Genomic DNA, 23,823 nt, shown 5'->3' on the forward strand with positions numbered 1-23,823 from the left:
ATTCTTTACCACTAGTGCCACCTGGGAAGCCCTAATAGAAGATAACTCACATCTAACTCCAAGATGGCCTTGGAGCTAGCAACCAAGAGTTTAAAAATGGTTTCCCAGGTGGTTCTAGTGGTAAACAACCCGCCTGCCAAAGCAGGAAGCATAAGAAATGTGAGGTTGATCCTTGAGTCAGGAAGATCCTGACTCTGGGAAGATCCCGGAGGGTATCATGGCACACCAGTATTCTTGCCTGGGGAATCCCAATGGATAGAGGAGCCTGGCTGGCTACAGTCCATAGAGTCACAGAGCTGGACATGACTGAACTACTGAGCATGCACGCATCATGATTAGTATGCTCAGAAATAGAGAACAAATGAATTAAGAAGATGGAGAATTTTACCAAAAAGTTGAAATCATAAAAAAATAAAGTGGATATTCTACAATGGGAAAGTACAACATCTGAAATTAAGAATATATGGAGCTTAGGAGAAGGCAGTGGCAACCCACTCCAGTACTCTTGCCTGGAAAACCCCATGGATGGAGGAGCCTGGTGGGCTGCAGTCCATGGGGTCGCTAAGAGTCGGACACAACTGAGCGACTTCACTTTCACTTTTCACTTTCATGCATTGGAGAAGGAAATGGCAACCTACTCCAGTGTTCTTGCCAGGAGAATCCCAGGGACGGGGGAGCCTGGTGGGCTGCCGTCTATGGGGTCGCACAGAGTTGGACAGGACTGAAGTGACTTAGCAGCAGCAGCAGCAGCAGCAGCAGCAGTGGATTGGACATAGCAGAACACAGAACTAGTGAACTAGAAGGCAAGCCAGTAGCATTCAAGTTCAGATTTAAGAAAAGACAGGTATGGCAGGGGTCCCCAAACCCTGGGTCATGGATCATTACCTCCTGTCAGAACAGAGGAGGCATTAGATTCGAAGTAATATACGCAATAAATGTAATGTTCTTGAATCATCCCCAAACCATCCCCCACCACTCCTGATCTGTGGAAAAACTGTCTTCCACAAAACTGGTCCCTGGTGCCAGAAGTGTCGGGGACTGCTGCCATATGAGAGATGCTCAAAGATCATATACACAAATAGTTGAATTCCCTGAACAATGGAGGAAGAAAATAGGGCAGAAGAAATTTTCAAAGTGATAATGGCTGAGAATTGGAAATTCTTGGAATCTTGCATAATGGAAATACAAATAGAAGTGCATCATATTAAAACAGCTGAAAACCAAAGTAAAATCTAAAATTGTAAAACTGACTAGAGAAAAAAATACACAGTATCTTTAAAAGAGCCAGAGTAAGACTGAGAGTTGGATGTTTGTGAGAAGCCATGGAATCCAGAGGGCATTCATCTCTGCGTACTTCTAGCCATGCTGGGTCTCCGTCGCCTCGTGTGGGCCTTCTCTAGTTGGCCATGCAGGCGCTATTCTTGGGTGCAGCACCGGGGCTTTCCATCGCCGCAGCCTCTCTTGTGGAGTACAGGCTCGAGGCACTCAGCCTTCGTTAGCTGTGGCACATGGGCTCAATGGTTGCTGCTCTTGGGCTCTAGGGTGGTGGGCTCAGTAGCTGTGGTGCACAGGCTTAGTTGCTCTGTGGCACGTGGAATTTTCCCAGACCAGGAATTGAACCTGTGTCCCCTGCATTGGCAGACACACTCTTATCCACTGCAAACCTATAGACTCAATGGATGCCTGCCTTCAGGCGGACTCACTACTCCTACTCACCTGTGTGGGTACATTGAGGACCATTTAGGGACAATGCCGATGCCAGCATCTAACACAGACACTTGACTGCAGTGCACACCTGAAGTGCTTTCAGTTCAGTCGCTCAGTCATGTCCCACTCTGCCACCCCATGGACTGCAGCACGCCAGGCCTCCCTGTCCATCACCAACTCCTGGAGTTTACTCAAACTCATGTCCATTGAGTCGGTGATGCCATCCAACCATCTCATCCTCTGTCTCCCCTTCTCCTCCTGCCCTCAATCTTTCCCAGCATCAGGGTCTTTTCAAATGAGTCAGTTTTTCTCATCAGGTGGCCAAAGTATTGGAGTTTCAGCTTCAGCATCAGTCCAGTGAATATTCCAATGAATATTCAGGGCTGATTTCCTTTAGGATGGACTGGTTGGATCTCCTTGCAGTCCAAGGGACTCTCAAGAGTCTTCTCCAACACCACAGTTTAAAAGCACCAATGCTTCGGTGCTCAGCTTTCTTTATAGTCCAACTCTCACATCCATACATGACTACTGAAAAACCATAGCTTTGACTAGACAGACCTTTGTTGGTAAAGTAATGTCTCTGCTTTTTAATGTGCTGTCTAGGCTGCTCATAACTTTTCTTCCAAGGAGAAAGCATCTTTTATTTCATGGCTGCAGTTACCATTTGCAGTGATTTTGGAGCCCAGAAAAATAAAGTCTGTAACTGTTTCCATTGTTTCCCCATCTATTTGCCATGAAGTGATGGGACCAGATGCCATGATTTTTGTTTTCTGAATGTTGAGCTTTAAGTCAACTTTTTTACTCTCCTCTTTCACTTCCATCAAGAGGCTCTTTAGTTCTTCTTCACTTTCTGCCATAAGGGTGGTGTCATCTGTATATCTGAGGTTATTGATATTTCTCCCAGAAATCTTCATTCCAGCTTGTTCTTCATCCAGCCCAGTGTCTCTCATGATGTACTCTGCATATAAGTTAAATAAGCAGGGTGACAATATGCAGCCTTGATGTACTCCTTTTCCTATTTGGAACCAGTCTGTTGTTCCATGTCCAGTTCTAACTGTTGCTTCCTGACCTGCATACAGATTTCTCAAGAGGCAGGTCAGGTGGTCTGGTATTCCCATCTCTTTAAGAATTTTCCAGAGTTTGTTGTGGTCCACACAATCAAATGCTTTGGTGTAGTCATAAAGAAGAAGTAGATATTAGAAGTGCTTTAGGAAGAACAATGCAACTCGATTTAACACTGAGAATGACAGTCTAATTATCTGAGGTCAGTGGCCAGCAACTAGAGCTTACGATTGATTCTTGATAGCTGAACCTGTTTTTCTACATTTGGAGTGAGTCTAGGGGCTGATCTCCTTTAAACAGAGTCATTTTTATATCACGTTTAAGAGGAGAGTTTGGCAAACTATGGCCAGTGGGCTACACCCAGCCCTCTACCAGTTTTTGTAAATAGCTTTGTGAATGACTGTAGATCATAGTCACTATATATTATCTATGCTACTTACATGCTACAACACCAGAGTTGAGTAACTGTGTTTGAGCCTGAATGGACTGTAAAGCCTAACGTATACACTGAAAAAAGTGAAAGTCTCTTTGCGACCTCATGGACTGTAGCCCACCAGGCTCTTCTGTCCATGGAATTCTCTAGGCAAGAGTACTGGTGTGGGTTGCCGTTTCCTTCTTCAAGGGATCTTCCCGACTTAAGTGTTGAACCTGGGTCTCTTGCATTCAGGCAGATTCTTTACCATCTTAGCCATGATATGGTCCTTTATAGGAAAAGTTCACCACCTCCGGATAGCCACATGAGGTTGGCTGTCCCTGGGGCTCTTTAGCATCCCTCTTCTGTGTTTCTTTCCCTCCTACAGGCTGCTGTTGAAATTTGTTTTTAATCACCTTCAAATGCCCAGGTCCTCTTACTTTCTTAGGATGCAGAGGAAAGAAGATGTGTCTCTGTATAAAATGGTCAGTGAGTTGCACTTCTAAAGAAATGTTTAACAAAATATTGTTATAAGTTCAATGTGATATTTTGCAATTTTTCTGTACACCTGGAATTTCTTTCAAACTGAATGTTGAGAAATAAGAAGGAATCTGTCTTTAGGTAGATACATATATTTACAGACACCATAATGTAGAACACATCCATGATAAGGGGCTTCCCAGATGGCTTAGTGGTAAAGACTCTATCTGCTGATGCAGGAAACATGGGTTTGATTCCTGAGTCGGGAAGATTCTCTGGAGAAGAATGTGACCACCCACTCCAGTATTCTTGCCTGGAGAATCTCCGGGACAGAGGAACCTGGCAGGTTATAGTCCATAGGGTCGCAAAGAGTCAGGTGTGACTGAACCAGTTTAGCACACACACATGTTTCCATATGACCCTTTGTAATTTCTGAGTTTCTAATCATGCAAACAAATCACCTTTAAAAAAACAAACTAAAATAGAGAACATTTTTTTTTAAAAGAAATAAGTATAGCTGTGTTGCTCATATGAGTTATCCAAGTGATGTAATTGACCAAGATCAACATCCCTGTTGGTAAACACCAGACTTGACTCATGTCTAAACCACAGCCCAGAAAGTACTCAAAAGAGAGTTCGGCCGGAGGCGGGGCAGGGGTGGAATGAAGGCTTTGCTGTGATGGAGATGAGAACATTCTTTGTCTTTTAAAAATCCACTGACTTGGCCAGCAAAGAATTAACAAGCTTCAATCAGAAGCAAACATCAACTAGTTAACGTGTCTGACCATTTCCACTTTGCTCGCAGGCTGGCTGCTTACCTTGACTGATGGGTAGGTAAGTGCAACCACTGAAAATTCCAATGCTGTTAAGGGATATGGAAATATAGTGCTTACACTTTAATTATTAAAGCTTAGATTTACAATGAGCTACACCCACTGGTGAGTGTCTACTGCCCGGCCAGACCCCAGGGACCAATTTTAGCACCTATATGCAGCCATCCGGGGAAGCTTTCATTGTGGTGTATGATCCTGTATCTTCCTCCCCACTCTGTTCCTGCTGCCATATTGATAACTCTTCCTCAGAGTGGTATATTACTTTCAATGTTCTTCCTTATTCTTTAACATCCTAAACTTTTTCTGGGAGATAGTAAAGGACAGGGAAGCCTGTAGTGCTGCGTCCATGAGATCACAAAGAGTCGGGCACAACTGTGCTTCTGAACAACAACAACAACAAAGCTTTTTCCAACGAAAATACTCTACCTGAACTAATTCTCACCTATGCAACTTGAAAGTAACATTTTAATTAGACTAAAATAACCCTTTTTACATTGGAAAAGACCCAGATGCTGGGCAAGATTGAAGGCAGGGAGAGAAGGGGACGACAGAGGATGAGATGGTTGGATGGCATCATCGACTCAATGGACATGAGTTTGAGTAAGCTCCAGGAGTTGGTGATGGACAAGGAAGCCTGGCATGCTGCAGTCCATGGGGTGGCAAAGAGTCAGACACGACTGAGGGACTGAACTGAAAATAACCTTTTTGCACAGACACAGGAATATCCATATTGCAAGTCTATAATGAATATTACAACATGAGTAAATTTTCACAAATTGAACATTAATGTAACCAACCCTTGATCAAGAAACAGAAGCTTAACTGCTTCCAGAAACCTTCCTCCAGCCCCTGTCTAGTCTCTACCCACTGCTCTCTCCAAAGTATAAGCATTTCTTTGCAGTTTTGGTTTTGCCTGTTTTTATAGCTTATATAAATGGAATCATATAGGATGCTTTGCCTCAGGTTGGTTTCTTTTATTCATCTGAATTGTTGCATGAAACTGTAGACTGCTCACCCTCATTTATGTATGTATTTCTATGAAGTGATGAAATCACAGATTACTTATCCATTGTGCCAGTGATGGGCTTTTAGCTAGTTTGTAGTTTGGGTTTATTATAGGTGGTGCTATGTGGACATTCTTGACATGTTTTCTGAGGAATATTTGTACACATTTCTGTTACCTCTAAGAGTACAATTTCTGGGTTACAAGGTATGCATATATTCAGCTTTAGCACAGTGGTTCTCAAAATTTCACATGAATCAGATCACCAGGAGGGCTTGTTCAACCACAGATCCCTGGGACTCACCTGAGGTTTCTGAGTCAGTAGGTCTGGGGTGAGACCAGAGAATTTGTACTTCTGAAAAGCTCCAGGTCCAGGGACCACACTTGGAAAATCTTTGCTTAGCTGATAGTGCCAAAGAATTTTACAAAGTATTTGTACCAACTGACCCTTCTCCCAACAGCATGTGAGAGTGCCAGTTGCTGCACTTGGTGTTAGCTTCCTTCTTTTAAATTTTAGCCATACAGTGTGAAAACGAAGGTTATCTCCTTGTAGTTCTAATTCACCTTCTCCTAGTGGCTAATGAAGTTGAGCTCCTTTCCATAAGCGTATTGGTCATTTGGATATCTTTTAATGTGAAGTCTGTGTTAAAGTCTTTTGCTCATTTTTCTGTTGGGTTGTCTTCTTTTTTCTTATTGAGTTGTAGGAATTCTTTATTTATTCTGGATCTCTGTTATGGTTGGAGTTTTTATTGCAAGCCTCTTTCCCCTCTGTGGGTTGCCCTTTCACTCTCTTAAAAGTGATGAATAGAAATTCTTAATTTTAATATGATCTAATTCATCTCTTTTTTTTCCTTTTGAGGTTAGTTCTTTTGTGTGCTATTTAAGGATTCTTTGCCTACTTCAAGGTCATGAAGATGTTCTCTTATATTTTTAAGAAGATTTATTTTCCCCCCTCTTATATTTAGATTAAAAATCATCTGGAATTGATTTTTGTGTTTTATTGTGATTCAGTGAGAGATTTTCATATACTAACTTAATCTTCCTTAAGGCCCCATTTAAAATTCAGTTCTTTGTATCCATTTTTACTACTTTTCTAAAAGATCAATGCCGTATAGAAACTTTTAGCAAATTCAAGAGATCCTTTTAAATTTACAATTGTATTGAAAGCAATACTTCAAATAATAAATGCTTTATATTTACTCAGGATAGACTTACTTTCAATGGAGCCAAATTTAGGGCAGTTATTGAAACTTTTAAGTAACATAAAGCATTTTTTTCATCTGGTGCCAAAACTATAATGCCCACAATAATTTATATTTAATTTTTAATACAGTTATCTATCATGAGTAATTATGTGGGCTGCTCCCAGTATTCCATCGTCTGTCATGTGGTTTTTCTGAAGACTGTGGTTTCTTTGTATAACTACTGGGAATTATTACCTTGCTGATGAATTTCTCTTCTGAGGAGATATCAACTATGAGTTTCCGTGTTGTATTTTTTCACTTTAACTTACAAAACAGGCAGTGTCTGGGTGCTCCCTTTATTTCTGGAAGGTTTAGAAACAAAGCACTCTTTGTGTTTAAAGACATATTTTAGCGAGGTTGTGCTACTTCGTGATAAATACCTTTAAAATTGGCCGAAAGAATTGATTAAAATCACCCTACATGTTTTGCCATGTCATTTTGGAGCAGCTTGCTTTCTTTGGCCAACAACGTGCTGGAATAGTCAAGAAAGCCTCTTGGTATTTGGTGGTCAGACCGGCCATGCCATTTTGAATAGAAGGAATGAAATTTGGCTTAGAAATTAGATTGGCAATTAAGAACTTGTAGAAAGGTTGAAAAATATACAGTACCCCAACAGAAAGCTCTGTTTTTCAGATTCCTTTTTCTCACAGCCAAGAAACAGACCCCTCTAGAATGCAAGCCCCATAAGGGCAGGTTTACTGCTTTATCTCCATCATCCGACGCGAAGCAGTGATTGGCACTTGCAGATGCTTAATTACTATTTCGGAGTTGAAAGTAGGAATGGGCGAGTCCTTGTGCCTTAAAGGGTGGGTGCAGGTGTGTGTGGAATTCGAGGGCTGGCCCAGGCGTACACCTTTGCCCTCCCTCAGCTCTGAGCCTTCCTGAGGGCCTTCTGCAGGGAAGGTTCAGCCTACACTGGCTGCTTCCTCATCTAGCCTTTTTGAGCTTGTAGATTGTAGAGGACATAGACGGCTCCTCCTGCCCTCAGCCTCCACCCCCAAGGATGAGGAAAGATGAGGTCAAAATTAAAAACTTTTGAAAGCAGGAAGGTTGTGTTCTGGCTGGTAGTAGGATGATTTAGGGAAAATGAATGCAAGATAAAAGAATGAGTCCATTTGTAGACCTGTTTTGGGGGCTTCAACACTATGAAATTTAACAGGAAGAGCTCAAATAATGCAGCTGGCTAGTTATTGATTCAGAACACAAATTACAGACTGTTTCACAAGTTACAAATGATTAAGATTTAACCTAAATTAAAAAAAAAAACATGAATGAATATAGGATTTGCTTATTATGGTTGTAAGATCTTCATGAAACATCCAAAAGGAAAGAGGCATTTATGGAACTGGAGAAGGAGAGTTATTTAATTTAGAAGGAGAGACATCAAGCATAAATTTGAGGACCATTCAGAGTGGTTCAGGTGCTGGAGGAAAGCACATGGGGTTCATTTTCCTGTCAGTGGGACTTGGGGTTGGAGAGAGAGAGAAAATGAGATGTATAGCATCTCACCTCTGATTTTCAGAATCTAGATCATGTGCCAATTGTTATTGATTTTAGGTTAGCTCAAACCATTGCAGTTCAGCTATTTAATTGGGAGTAATGGCTGAAAGCACTCTACTATCTTACCCTTTCAAGTTTTTATTCCCTGCTCATATTCAGCAATGCATTTCCTGCGTGCTGTTCATGTAGTGGTTCTACCTCTGTGATTGCTGTGTGATTCTCTTCTCAAATCCTTTGAAGGGAATAACTTGTTTCCTTTTTAGCTCCCCCTGATGCCTGAGGTAAAAGAGTCTCTGCTTTGTTGTTGATGTTCAGCTGCTAAGTCGTGTCTGACTCTTTGCGACCCCATGGACTACAGCATGCCAGGCTTCCCTGTCCTCCACTATCTCCTGGAGTTTGCCCCAAATCATGTCCATTTAGACGGTGATGCCATCCAACCATCTCATCTTCTGTTATCCCCTTCTCCTACTGCCTTCAATCTTTCCCAGCATCAGGGTCTTTCCTAATGAGCTGGCTCTTCATATTAGGTGGCTGAAGTATTGGAGCTTCAGCTTTAACATTAATCCTTCCAGTGAATATTCAGACTGATTTCCTTTGGGATTGACTGGTTTGATCTCCTTGCAGTCCAAGGGACTCTCAAGAGTCTTCTCCAACACCACAGTGGGGAGTGGCAGAAAAACTGACTTAGCCATTGGAAAGAGTCAATTAACATACAGCAAAAATTTACTAAACTATTATGTGCTAGGTAATGAGCTAGGTACTCAGCAGTGAAGTATAGACCATGGCCTTCCTTTTCTGATCTTACAGCCTAGAGAATGAGTATTTCTCTGTGCTCCACTCTCTTCTGAGAAGGCGATGGCACCCCACTCCAGTACTCTTGCCTGGAAAATCCCATGGATGGAGAAGCCTGGTAGGATGCAGTCCATGCGGTCGCGAAGAGTTGGACATGACTGAGCGACTTCACTTTCACTTTTCACTTTCCTGCATTGGAGAAGGAAATGGCAACCCACTCCAGTGTTCTTGCCTGGAGAATTCCAGGGATGGAGGAGCCTGGTGGGCTGCCGTCTGTGGGGTCACACAGAGTTGGACACGACTGAAGCGACTTAGCAGCAGCAGCAGTAGCAGCCACTCTCTTCTCTAGGAACTCAAAAGAGAAGTTTATTAAGACACAATGTCAGCTGACTTTCCAGCTTTATAAGGAATCGGTTTCAGGAGAAGAATGGAAACTTTTCATCTAAGATGAGAAATACATAGAGTATGAGCAGATAGGTTATCTTTGAAGAAATACTCCTTTTCTTCTATTAATATTGGAATAACCTACAGTTACTTACTTTCCTAGAATGTTGAAATTAGTGTAGAATACTTTTAGACACCATGCAGTGTAAATGGTCGTTTTTCCCATCCTGCTTGGCCTGAAAATTGGATACGTTTCTGAGGAATGTTGAGAAAGAGTGCAAAGAAAGAGAAAGAGGGAGCACAAATTCCAATGAGCCCCTTTCTGATCCAGTCGTGCTGCGAGTTCCTTGTCATGGGCCGTCATGGGAAATTAGAGTCGACAGCTGGAAACTGTTCATATAGATTTTCTATTTTTCCTTTCAAGTAAGCTGTATTAAATCACACCAAAAAGAGCTGACATATTGAAAATCCTGGCTATTGTAATACATCAAGCCCTCTACGAGCCGGCCCGGTTTTCCCCACTTGAGTTCACCTGGCATGGCTGCTCTGTGGACACAGGAGAACTGGCTACATTCCGCAGGCACAAGAGGACATCCCTGGGCTTATCTTGTGTTTCATAGTGGAAAGTCTTTTTGGCTTTCAGTTCCAGCCTTCTCCTTGCCACGTAGCAGCAGGCAGAGCAGCAAGGGTAACGCCGGGCTGCTCTTCGCTTTCCACTGCCACAGCCCCAGATTCTGGTGAAAGTGGAAACATGGCCAGCGAGAAAGGAAAAATTGGCAAGGATAGCTAACCCACAAGAATGTCAACCTCGGGAAAACTAAATGCAAGGATTCACCTCTAAAACAATAGCCTGCACATCAGTGTGTCTTATAGACACACATTTCCAAGACCAGGGTTGGAATCCTACAGAAGTCTCTGGAGACAGGGTGGAGTTGTCCACAATCGGATGCCAACTTGAAACTGTGCTCAGAGTGTCCTTTTTCCCCAGTGTCCTTTTTCCGTGGTATCACTTCCAGTGATGAGGGCATACGGCATCCCCATCTGAAAATCACTGTCTGTGGGCTGTCCTAGTACATTTAGGCTTCTCCCCTAGTGCTTTTCCGAAAAAGCATTTTTAAAAATAAGAAGTTTATTTTTAAAGACATTTTGTATATCTTATTTTTTTTTTTTTTTGGTTTTTATTTTTGCCTGTTTTTCTAGGAGTGTTTCCATTTCTTTATCTCCCATTACAATGTGCATGACGTGCTAACCAAGAAGGAAAAAATGACGAGTGGAAAGAGTAAGCATTTAGCAAATTATCAAATGAATGGATCATTACTTCCTAAGAAGCAGGCCTCCTGTAATTTTCTGACCACATGTAATTTTCTTATAGAAGCCACTTGACTCTTGGGAGCAAACGAAGCAACTGGGGATTTTGAGAATGATGAGTGCTGCCATGTGTTTAAGGCTGCGCTTTGGAATAAAACCACATTATCTTTTCCTTTGCTTTGTGGATCTGAATCTATACTGAAATGTCCTGGCGGAATGTAATTCTAATTAGATTATATTCAAGTTCAGTTTTGGAAAAGTTAGGTTACATATGGCCTCCTAAAAAACGTGAGTGGAACTTCTAGAGTTTCTCTCTCATTCTCAGAAATGAGAACTAAAGTTATTTTTAGAGATTACAGTTGCATGGAGACAGTGATCTATTGGTCTGATGCTTCTTTTTATGACACTACCCCTGAAATGTTGCATATTTTCATGCTTAGAAATACCCTCTAACTTTCTAACATATCCTGAGGCTTGCATTGTGCCTAGTCTTTGCTCCATAAATCATATAAATGGCCATTATCCAAAAGCAGTTAAGACCTGACCTGAGGTCTGATCTGTGGAATAGATGTCATGTGGTTCATCTTAGGCTCATGAAAGGATGGTGGGGTTGTTCTTCACAGGTCAGTATTCTGGGCACAAGGCCATGGCAATTCTTACTCTGCAAGAAACATGCCCCGAGTGTAGAAATAACCCCCAAACTGCCTGTCCCTTCGTGCTTACAGTTCCTCCATCAGCCAGACGACAAACCAAAGAGAAGATTCCATGTCAAAGTTGAGATGATTATTCACCCGGAAATTCAGTTCACCAAGCGCAGAGTCACAGCTCTGCCCAATTTGAGGGGCACTATTCATAGAGAAAGAGTACCATGCCTGGATTATTGAACAGTGCTATCTTTAACCACAAACAAGGTCACAGTGCTACTTAAAATTCATCCTCAAGCCCATGACTTTTAATATAAAGCAGAGAACTTGGATAAGCTACTTGTGCCTGTTGCCCATTATGCCAAGAATATTGGAAAAATTGGCAGCAGATCATTATCCAATCAAAATCAATGTCCAAAACCAAGGCTAGAGGGCGTGAGTGAAAGTGAATACGACAACCTTGATTCAAGAAGCTCAGAAAATCAGGAACGCCAGACTGTAAGTACATGTATCTGGCTGTGGTTTGAAGGATGGAGAATGTTTTAGAAAACTGACAGTTGGTTTTATAGCTTTCCATTCCCTTCGACCTCCTCTCCTAGCTCTTCCCTGTCTCTTCTTCATCTTTCTCCAAGATGGCAGAAACTGTGAGTTGACCTCATTATCTATTTCCCCTTTCTCAATTTTTATAGAACATTTTTAAGTGGGGTACACAGGTCTCTTCTAAACCCACTGCACTTCTCAGTCTCTTCTGTGGTTGGGTGAAGCTGCATGCATAAGTCTTGGACTATAAGCAGGTGTTATGAATGTGCCTTCTGGCTTGCGCCTTTAGGGGGAGCACCCTCAGTCACCTTGGTGGGATGAGGATGACGTAGTGGATCACCGTAGACCATGCGGATGAAGGAAAGGCTCACAGAATGACAAGGCAACAGGGTAGCAGAATCCTGGGTCCCTGACACCTTGATGCCACCACGTGAGCTCTGGATTGCCTATTCCCAGACCATCGTGTGAAACAGAAATAAACTCTGATTGTCTTGGGTCTCCTTACTGTAGCAGCTGATCCTATACCTAAATAATATATTTCCCTTTCTTCCCCATGGGCCTCCCTCACTCTCTCATCCCTTCACTCCCTCGTCTTTTTCTGCTACTTTCTGTGGGACTGTCCAAAGTGTAGACCAATGACTCTCAAACTTTAGTTTGAATAAATACTGATAAGAGGCTTTTTACAGATGCAGATACCCAGGCCTTGCTTCTAGAGATTTTTGTTTAGGACTTCTAGGATGGAATGCAAGGATCTGCATTTTACAAAGATCCTCAGGTGAGATGAAGATGGTCCATGGGATACACGTGAAGAACCATTGGTATGGAATCTGTGCCTATCCTAAAGTAGATGTTCAACAATGTGCTTAAGAGAATGAGTTATAGTAACTGAGTGAAATAAGTCAACACTTCACAAAGGTTGAACCTACATGAAACTCAAGCAGTTGCTCCTCTAACTCAGCTGCCTTGAAAGTATTGGATAATAGAATGCTTTAAACAATACTATCAAATCAGTTATTTGGCACAATGTAGAAGAAAGCTACTGGTTGATGCATAATTTTAATATCCAATCAGTTGTGATAATTATAAAACTTGAGGATGTAGTTTTTATTGTTGGCGGCTCATTTTGGAGGAGTAAATTTTATTGACTAGTCATGTGTCTTCTGGAGAAGGCAATGGCACCCCACTCCAGTACTTTTGCCTGGAAAATCCCATGGGTGGAGGAGCCTGGAAGGCTGCAGTCCATGGGGTCGCTGAGGGTCGGACACGACTGGGCGACTTCACTTTGACTTTTCACTTTCCTGCATTGGAGAAGGAAATGGCAACCCACTCCAGTGTTCTTGCCTGGAGAATCCCAGGGATGGGGGAGCCTGGTGGGCTGCCGTCTCTGGGGTCTCACAGAGTCAGACACGACTGAAGCGACTTAGCAGCATGTGTCTTCTGAGATTTTCAACTATTTGTTCTTGAATGGCAACAATTGTGAAGCTCGAGAAAGGTTTTAGCTAACAGAAAAAATCCACAAGCTATTGTAATCTTCTTATGTGATGAGCTTTGTGCTTGGCATGAGGGATATAAAGATGAACAGAACAAAGACTTGCCCTTAAGCTTCTGCTGTTAGCTTGGAAGATGTAGATAAATATTCTAACCAATACCAAACAGTGTGAAGCCCTCCACTAAAGACAGGCACAGAGATCTGAGGACCAGAGGGTAAAAAATGCCTCCCAAAGAAAGAGGAATGGACACTGGGCTGAGCAGAAGCTAGAAAACAGAGAACGTGGTCAGCTGAAGGAAAGGGAAGGATGCTCAGTTCAGTTCAGTTCAGTTGCTCAGTTGTGTCTGACTCTGTGACCCCATGGACTGCAGCGCTCCAGTCCTCTCTGTCCATCACCAACTCCTGGAGTTTACTCAAACTCATGTCCATTGAGTCACTGATGCCATCCAACCATCTCATCCTCTGTCATCCTCTTCTCCTCCCACCATCAATCTTTCCCAGCTTCAGGGTCTTTTCAAATGAGTCGGTTCTTTGCATCAGGTGGCCAAAATATTGGAGTTTCAGCTTCAACATCAGTCCTTCCAATGCATATTCAGGACTGATTTATTTTAGGATGGACTGGTTGGATCTCCTTGCAGTCCAAGGGACTCTCAAGAGTCTTCTCCAACACCACAGTTCAAAAGCATTAATTCTTTGGTTCTCACCTTTCTTTATAGTCCAACTCTCACATCCATACATGACTACTGGAAAAACCATAGCCTTGACTAGATGGACCTTTGCTGGCAAAGTAATGTCTCTGCTTTTTAATATGCTGTCTAGGTTGGTCATAGCTTTTCTTCCAAGGAGCAAGCATTTTTTAATTTCATGGCTGCAGTCACCATCTGCAGTGATTTTGGAGCCCCCCAAAATAAAGTCTTTCACCATTTCCATTGTTTCTCCATCTATTGGCCATGAACTGATGGGACCAGATGCCATGATATTAGTTTTCTGAATGTTGAGGTTTAAGTCAACTTTTTCACTCTCCTCTTTCACTTTCATCAAGAGACTCTTCAGTTCCTCTGCTTTCTGCCATAAGGGTGGTGTCATCTGCATATCTGAGATTATTGATATTTCTCCTGGCAATCTTGATTCCAGCTTGTGCTTCTTCCAGCCTGACATTTCACATGATGTGCTCTGCATATAAGTTAAAAAAGCAGAGTGACAATATACAGCCTTGACATACTCCTTTCCCAATTTGGAACCAGTTTGTTGTTCCATGTCTAGTTCAACTGTTGTTTCTTGAACTTCATAGAGATTTCTCAGGAGGCAGTTCAGGTGGTCTGGTATTCCCGTCTCTTTCAGAATTTCCCACAGTTTATTGTGATCCACACAGTCAAAGGCTTTGGCATAGTCAATAAAGCAGAAGTAGAAGTTTTTCTGGAACTCTAGCTTCTTTGATGATCCAACAGATGTTGGCAATTTGATCTCTAGTTCCTATACCTTTTCTAAATCCAGCTAGAACATCTGGAATTTCACTGTTCATGTACTGTTGAAGCCTGGCTTGGAGAATTTTGAGCATTACTTTACTAGCGTGTGAGATGAGTGCAATTGTTCAGTAGTTTGAGCATTCTTTGGCATTGCCTTTCTTTGGGATTGGAATGAAAACTGACCTTTTCCAGTCCTGTGGCCACTGCTGAGTTTTCCAAATTTGCTGGCCTATTGAGTGCAGCACTTTCACAGCATCATCTTTCAGGATTTGAAATAGCTCAAGTGGAATTCCATCACCTCAACTAGCTTTGTTCGTAGTGATGCTTCCTAAGGCCCACTTGACTTCACATTCCAGGATGTCTGGCTCTAGATGAGTGATCACACCATCGTGGTTATCTGGGTCATGAGGATCTTTTTTGTATAGTTCTCCTGTGTATTCTTAGCACCTCTTCTAAATATCTTCTGCTTCTGTTAGGTCCATACCATTTCTGTCCTTTATTGAGCCCATCTTTGCATGAAATGTTCCCTTGGTATCTCTAATTTTTTTTGAAAATATATGTAGTCTTTCCCATTCTATGGTTTTCCTCTGTTTCTTTGCATTGATCACTGAGGAAGGCTTTCTTATGTCTTTTTGCTATTCTTTGGATCTCTGCATTCAGATGGGTATATCTTCCCTTTTCTCCTTTGCATTTAGCTTCTCTTCTTTTCTCAGCTGTTTGTAAGGCCTTCTCAGACAACCATTTTGCCTTTTTGCATTTCTTTGTCTTGGTGATGGTCTCGATCACTGCCACCTGTACAATGTCATGAACCTCTAATCCATAGTTCTTCAAGCACTCTATCTAATCTCTTAAATCTAATCCCTTGAATCTATTTCTCACTTCCACTGTATAATCATAAGGGATTTGATTTAGATCATATCTGAATGATCTAGTGGTTTTCCCTACTTTCTTCAGTTTAAGTCTGAATTTGGCAATAAGGAGTTCATGATCTGAGCCACAGTCAGTTCCCAGTCTTGTTTTTGCTGACTGTATAGAGCTTCTCCATGCAAAGAATATAATCAATCTGATTTCAGTATTGACCATCTGGTGATGTCCACGTGTAGGAGAAAACAGCCAGGTCAAGCCACAGGAGGAAATGCCACATGGGCAGAGCTCTGAAAACCTGTTGGAGGCAGTGGGAAAAAGGGTGGTAGGGTAAGAGATCCCAGTTCAAGAGGAATGTGGGATTTATCTTAATGTGCCAAGGCATTGTCAGAAGATATTAATCAGAGAAGTAAAATCACTATCAGCTACAGTTCATCTCTCTGGCAGTGGAGGATCAACTTGAAGGAGGTAAAACATGTTAAGAGTATCAACTAAGACTGTAGTTGTGGAAGGATGAGAAGGGGGTGAGGCTTTTAAATGGAAGAGGCAGGGCTTAGTGACTGGGTGTAGGGAGGGGGAGAGTCTGGGATTATGGAAAATTTCTGTCTCAGGCTATGAATGGCTGTATCTTTCAATGAGAAGGTAAATAGGAGAAGATGAGGAGGTTTAGATTGGGGGCGGAGAAGGGAGGAATGTTAATAGATTTAGATATAATGAATTTGAGGAGCCTAGGTTATTCAGAAGGCAATTTGGGTGTGAGTCTGAAACTCAGGTGTTTATCTCAAGATAGAGTTTTGGGAGTCATATGCATATAGATGGTGGCTGAACATCTGTATGTGGAGTGTGTGATGAAAGGAACGCAGAGGACCCAAGGGGAAACTCTGCACAGATTAAATAAGGATGGTCCCAAGCTAGTGAGGACCTTCACTCAGAGACTTTTTAGACCCAGAGTCTACAAAGCACTCACCTCTCCTGTGAGACCATCCCTATTTAAGCCCACAGGAAAATTTATCATGCTCTCTTCACTGTTCCTGAATCACTGTTTCATATGACTGATGTAACACACATCTTTCTGTATTATGCTTAGTTGTAGAGATAGATGTCTGTGATTTTGTTGGCTAAGTGGTGAGTGCCTTAGAGACATGGATGTAAATACAGTACATGCTTCAGGTTAACAAAAAAGACTATTCATTCGTCACTCCATTTAAAAAATATTTTATTCAACCTGTATTTCTTTTTGTTTTTTTTTTTTTAATTTTTTTTTATTTTTAAACTTTACATAATAGTATTATTTTTGCCAAATATCAAAATGAATCCATCACAGGTATACATGTGTTTCCCATCCTGAACCCTCCTCCCTCCTCCCTCCCCATACCATCCCTCTGGGTCGTCCCAGTGTATTTCTAACATAGCTTACTGTATTAGACTCCAGGGCATTTGCACAACAGTTAGCTGAGTGAAGGAAAGATTCAGGTTTTTATTTTCATTCATTCATTTTCAAGTCTTTCAATGACTGCCATGCTGTTGAGCTTTTTTTTTTTTTTTAATCACTCATTTATTTGCAAAGTTTTTATATAAAGTTACCCTTTTCTGAAGTAAAAAAATACTCAATGGGATTTTGAAGAATCCATCTTTACTATTTCTGCTCTTACCGTCTGCCCTTCTCATTTCACATCATTCTGGGCTTACCCCAACCTTGATGTATTTTTCTAAACTAATTTGCTGATCTTGACTCATAAACTGGGTACCTTGGTTTCAACAGAATTATGGTTTTCTAAGTTCCTATTCTTTTACTTATGACTATTGATAACATTGCCTTTAAATCAATATTATGTGAAAGAGAAAAATTAGATTTAGTGAAAAACAGTTATTTTTTTCCAGTTGTCTGTCATTTAACAGAAAGAAAGAAAACCAAAGAATTGATTTGAAGGTCATAGTATAAAACCTCTCTTTTATCTGTGGCTTATCTCCAATTTTGAAGTTGATTTTATTTCTATCATGAATTGTTGGCAGTATTTAGTTTTGGGTTTGGCATATTTCTTACCTTTAGGCATTTACTCAAGCTGCCTAAAAGAGAGATTTACTGATACATATTTTTAAAAACTGAATGATAAATAAACAGTCTTCCTCATTAACCTGGAGCATGTATTGAAGTTTTATACTAAAACAACTCCTCACAAAGAGTTCAAGTCTCAGGATGGTGAACTTTCTTCTATTTTTAGAATAGTTTACCTCTTAGTGTCTTTTGAAGGCAAAAGAAGGTATGCAGATATTTGTGCATATTTTTGAGACATTCTGAAGTGGATGTAGCATGTCAATTAAATTATGTTCTCAATTTGTCTGGATAAGGAAAATCGGGGTTTTTAGTTTGTCCACGTCTAGGTTACAGGGCTTCTAGGGCAATTCACACAACTCTCTGCTTTAGAACCACTCAGATGGGTTTTTCCAAATGCAATGTAGACTATCCCAGTTGTAGTCTGAATCAGAATTTCTGGATGAAGCCAGATATCTGCCTGTTAGCCCCCCGGGTGGTCCTTGTAGGCTAAGAACCATGGATTAATAGAGTGTTTCCAGGGAGTAAATGAGGACTCCGTGCTGATGAGACAGGGCTGTCTTCATGGAACCAAGATAGGCATTGGCAACACCACTGAGTATGAGGATTGGGGTCATAATCCTCTTCACTGAAGCAGCAGATCCTGGAGCTGTAGCATAGAAGAGAAATCACTGCCTGGAAGCTATGTAGGCTTTAAGTCCTAAACTTGCAGCAGCGTTTTAGTCTACACTAATCATTATTTGTAAATGTCTGTTTGGTTGTTTCGACTCTAAGCGCTTGAAGAACAGAAATTGCTTCTTCATCGTTTGTAGCCATATTCTCATTATGGGGCTTGGCCCACAAAAGTGTTCAACATGCCCTTATTTAGTGATAAACAGGAAAGCTATCCAGTTAGCTTGAGGCAAGAATCATATATGATCCTGCACACACACTTGTCCCCATCCATTCACATCTTCATACATAGCTTGTGATGGATGTTACATGACTAGTTTCAATGGACCACGATGACAGCCATTGTCTATGGCTCCTGGTGTCAGAATGACTCCAGCTGGGTCGCATGAGGAGCGTCATTCTGCTCAGAGCCAAGAGAAAAACCAACATAACATGAGTTTGCATGGACCCTGTTCTTATTTCTTGATGGAGCAATTTGGGGTAAATCTATTTTGTTTCAAGTGTGACCCCTGAAAGGGTTGAGTTTACTGTGAACCAGGGTGGCTTCCTCTGAGAAACTTTCTGAAGTTCGTGTCCAACCAGATATGAGCTCTTCTGTTCTTGATTCCCTCAGCTTGCTGTGTCTTTTGGAGGCATTTTCCAAAAGACATTTTCCAGTCAACTGTATTTTTGTTTAACTGTCTTATTTATTTTATTGAATTATGAGTTCTTTGAGGGCAAAACCTCCCCCAAATTTACAAAACCACAGCTAGGTCTTGAACTCTGATTCTGTAGCTCCAAGTTGCTTTGCACTGAATCATAATCTGACACGATGCCAAATTATTGCTTATTATTATTATCCCAAGGGAATGGTACCAGACAGATTTTGAACAGACAAATAGTTCATATCGGGTCTCTTAAGAGAGGGAAATGGTATAGAACATTTTTATTTGGAAAGAGGGAAGGAAAGTTGAGAAGAGCAGGGCTTGGTTAGTGCAGATGCACTTGGGGAGAGATTACCATAAGAGAAGGGCATCCGGAGCAGCAAAGGCCAAGATGCAAGCAATGAATGTCTTAATGGGGAATTAATGCTGTGTATGTGGGCACAAAGGAGACACTGGGAACTCAGGCTAGGGGAAGAGAAGGGAAACTCCACTATTTCAAAATTTGTCTTTTCATATGCTTGTTGCAAAGAGGGGATTTGGACTGATTAAAGGCTGTAAATGAACTAGTATCATTTTCTAAGACACAACTTGGATGGCAAGATTAAAAGATACTCCACAATAAATAAGCCAACTACTCTAGACCAGTGCTTTTCAGTACTCATGTTCATAGCCAAGACCTCGATCACGTGTGTTGACTGGTGCCTTTCAACTTTTACTTGAAAATATGGCTAATTAGAGAAATGATGACAATTTGAAATGTATTCTGAGGGCTGCCTGTTTATGCCAAATGGTAGAGTGATATGCAAAGCACATTTAATATTTTAATATTAACTTTCACTTAGTAGTTACATTTAAAATTTACTATTACATTTTAATACTGTATTATCTTGATGTTCTCCAGTACCACTAAGTTTATCAAAATGAATGTAATCTTCCAAAATTTAGATGGAATGAGCGAATCAGTTAATCAGAAAATTCTCCATTGTCGAATGCGTTAGAGTGCGTGCCAGCTTGGTTGGTAACTTAAGCTTCAACTGGATGATAGAATTAAGTTTCTCTGGTTGAGATTTAATCTGTGGCATGTGTGATTTTTGCCAGCTGGATAAAACATTATCTAACATGGGGACTCTCAAATGCTATTGTGCTTAAGAATTACCCAGAGAGATTCTTAAAATGCAAATAGCTAGGGCCCATCCCCAGATATTCTAATCGAATAGGCCTGATTTGGGGCCTGGAATCTGAATTTTAGCCAAACTCCCAAGTGATGCAGGCGCTGCTTCTCTGCAACATCCTCTTTGAGTAGCAAGGTCCTAAAAGAATTGGAAAAGGTAGTTTCAAAGGAATAGAAGCTGGATGCATGTTTCTTAGTCAAACTTATCATCACTGAACCAACCAGTTTGATGATTATTAAATTAATTCTATTTTAATATGATTTTTCCTAACAGAAACAAAGAACATGAATTCCTATAAAACTTCTTTACAAGACAACTTGGCATTGGCTCTGACTTAAAATTATAATTTTATTGATTCTCCATTTTATTAAATAGATGTTCCTTGAGTTTGCTTTAGCTGGGGGAAATGAATTTTCAGTGCAATTTTACTGCCTAACTATTGCCTGCTTGTTGAAGTGTAGAGAAATATTTAAACCAAATGGACAAAAAGAATCATTGCAAAAAAGGAATGAACAGAAGTTACCACTTGTATTAAGATAAACAAACAAAAAGCAAAGTGTATTTGACTAGCATTTGACAAGGTTATCGTGATGATTAATTTTATATGTCAATTTGACTGGGTCATAGAGTGCTCAGATATTGGGTCCAACATTATTCTGGGTGTTTGGGGATGGTGTTTTTGTATGAGATTAACATTTAAATCAGTGGACCAAGTAAAGCAGATTACCCTCCCGCATGTGAGTGGAATAAGTCCAATCAGTTGAAGGCTTGAATGAATAAAAATGTTGAGTTAGGAGGGAATTCCTCTGGCCTGGTGGCATTTTAGCTGGGACATTGGCTTTTCCCTGCCTTTGCACTTGAGCTGAAACCTTGGTGCTACTGGGTCTCGGGTCTGCTGGCCTCGAGAGTAGAACCACCATCAGCTCTCCTGGTTCTCTGGCTTTGCACTTGGACTGGAAATACATCCCACTGGCTCTCCAGCCTTCTGAGATCCCCCTGAAAATCCTGGACTTGTTCCCCCCATAACTACATGAGCCAATTTCTTATAATTAATGAATAGATTTTTGTCTCTGTCTCTCTGATTGGTTCTGTGTCTCTGGAGAGCCCTGATTAGTACAGTTATATTCTAGTTTTTTCCCTCTCATTTTGTCTTCTTTTTTTAGAATGATATGCCATAATTTTCATTCCCAGGTGGCACAGTGGTAAAGAATCTGCCTGACAATGCAGGAGACACAAGAGATGTGGGTTCAGTCTGATCCCTGGCTTGGGAAGATCCCCTGGAGTAAGAAACGGCAGCCCACTCAAACATTCTTGCCTGGAGAATTCCACGGACAGAGGAGCCAGTGGTTTACAGTCCACGGGGTTGCAAAGTGTTGGGCACGACTGAGCATATGTACAACAAGAAAATAATTTCCGTGCTGTTTGTAACGGTAAGGTGCTTGAGGTCCTATTTACTTCTTGTTTCATGCTTCAGCAACTTTTTGTTTATCACAATGTACACAGAGAACAGGAATGAGATAGCAACTCTCACACACTGTAATTAGCACAGCCCAGTACAAATCAGAGCCCAGTGTGTGCACTGGGGCATCATACATGCTGTACTGACAACTCCTTTGAGAGTGTGTCAACCCAGGTCATGATATCCTCGATCTCTCATCAAGGCATCAGCAGGACAAGGAAGGGCAGGGAAGGAGCCCTATCACTGAGCATTCATGCATTTATAGCTAGGTCATGGGCATTCTGTCTGTTGTGGTGTTGTATGACCCAAGAGTCACTGTCAGACTCTTCAACAGTCACCCCTTCAACAGGACAAAGACAGGAAGTTTCCATAGCCCACTCTAGTCTTGGGGTACCAACATGCTCCACTTTTAAAGTAAGAGTACCCTTGAGTGATCCTTAATTTAGTTTTCTTGAAAAGAGAATTGGTTAAAAAATGTGGGCTCACTACAAGCATGGAATATAAACATGTACATGTGTATTTACACAGATTCCTGTATGAGGCACAAATGGGAAAAATAATATTTCCCCCTTTTTTAAAAAAAATACTGACTTCATTAGTAAAACGGAGATGTTTTCTTAGTTGCAAGAAGAAAAATTCTTTCAGTTGAGAATGGAAAAGAATTTACTAAGCTTGAAAAACTAAAAATAATTCCTGGCTGGTCTTATTCCTGTCCTCTGTATTTAAAGGAATTTACTCCTGATACTATTATTACAGGAAATTCCAAAAGCGTGAACATTTTCTGGAATTTTTATAAAAACAAGTGTTTATGTTTTGTTTAATTTAGACATGGAGGAAAACAGTTTTGCTTTGTATGCACTGAGGTGTCTAGTGAAGGCCAGGACAATGTGATTCTGTGTAAAATTTAGATAATGAAAAAATTTAGGAATTCATAGAAGAGTCGTAGAGGAACACACTTAACATAAAATGTCTCTCAAACTCTATTGAGGTCAATGACAAACAATGGTTTTTAACACCAATGCAATGCTCACTTACACTGTCAAGATGGTTGTTATAGGGTATGGAAGTTGGTATCTTTCTCCAAGATGAGCTTTTAGGTCATTAAGAAAATGATCAGTGGTTAATAACTATGAACAGATTTGATTCCTATGAGATGTCCAGGTATTTGCTGGCCGCTAAGTAAGTAAAGGGATTGAAAGGTGATGAAATATTCAGATGTCTTAAAAAACATACAGGCCAAAGTTTGGTTAATAGCATCTCTCTTATTCATGGTCTCAGCCTCTCATTTTATGCATAAATTCTGGAGCTTGGGAGCAACATCTTCAGGTTGTCAATATGGTATATTTGTAGGACAAGGATGAAGATATGGAAAACCTTGACCTTCAGTTTAGTGTTCTTGGACTACAACTCTGAATTTCCAAATTCACCGTGCCCTTCCAAGGTCCTATAAAAATTCCAGCTTGTTTTATAGCTAACATTTTTTACTGCACTGTTAGTGGGTTTCTGGAAAGGAGAGTTATGCAGTGAAGAAAACCGTTTGCATGCCTGCCCATGAGTTCAGTTCTTGAGAGTTTTATACAATTACCACTCAGGGTTATATCAATAACTCACTGAAGAAAGCTGAAAGAAGCTCTGTTCATGGAATAAAGCCATGACATTTGCCTGAATATGTTCCTTAACTCGGTTTTTTACAGTCAACTGAACACATACATTTGTTAGAACCTCTGATGCCACAGGTAACTGTATAAAAATCTGATCTAACAACTTTGTCTTCAATGCACATTGGACCGTGCCTTTGTACTGTCAGTCTGCATTAATGTTTTTGCATCAAACAAAAATCATTATTGAGAAATTTGGTATTGCTTTGCTAAAGCGGGTATCTACTGAATATCTCCAATCCAATTCTTTCCTCTAATATGGTAATCTGTTATCTGTATTCAATTATCTGGAAGGTGAAAGTTGTTGGGCTGCCCAGTGGAAAATTTTAAGTCCTTTCACTCTGGGTCTGCTGTCTTTTCAGATCAATCTTTCTGCTAATGACAACCAATACTTTCATATGTGATTACAGGCCTGCTCCATCTTTTCATGAGCCGAG

The 23,823-nt window shown here is 40.9% G+C and overlaps 1 long non-coding RNA gene across 3 annotated transcripts in view; it reads left to right on the top strand.

Moving 5' to 3' along the window:
* LOC147378939 (uncharacterized) overlaps positions 1–23,823 on the top strand; it is a 309,440-nt gene that overhangs the window by 170,670 nt on the left and 114,947 nt on the right. For all 3 annotated transcript variants that reach the window (XR_015169806.1, XR_015169867.1, XR_015169852.1), the window contains one exon: positions 21,461–21,699. This is a non-coding gene — a long non-coding RNA (uncharacterized LOC147378939). The remainder of the gene's footprint in view (positions 1–21,460; positions 21,700–23,823) is intronic.

The sequence above is a fragment of the Bos grunniens genome, chromosome 1, assembly GCF_055505025.1.
Source record: "Bos grunniens cultivar Pamir isolate PY7600 chromosome 1, Bosgru_T2T1.0, whole genome shotgun sequence".
NCBI lineage: Eukaryota > Metazoa > Chordata > Mammalia > Artiodactyla > Bovidae > Bos > Bos grunniens.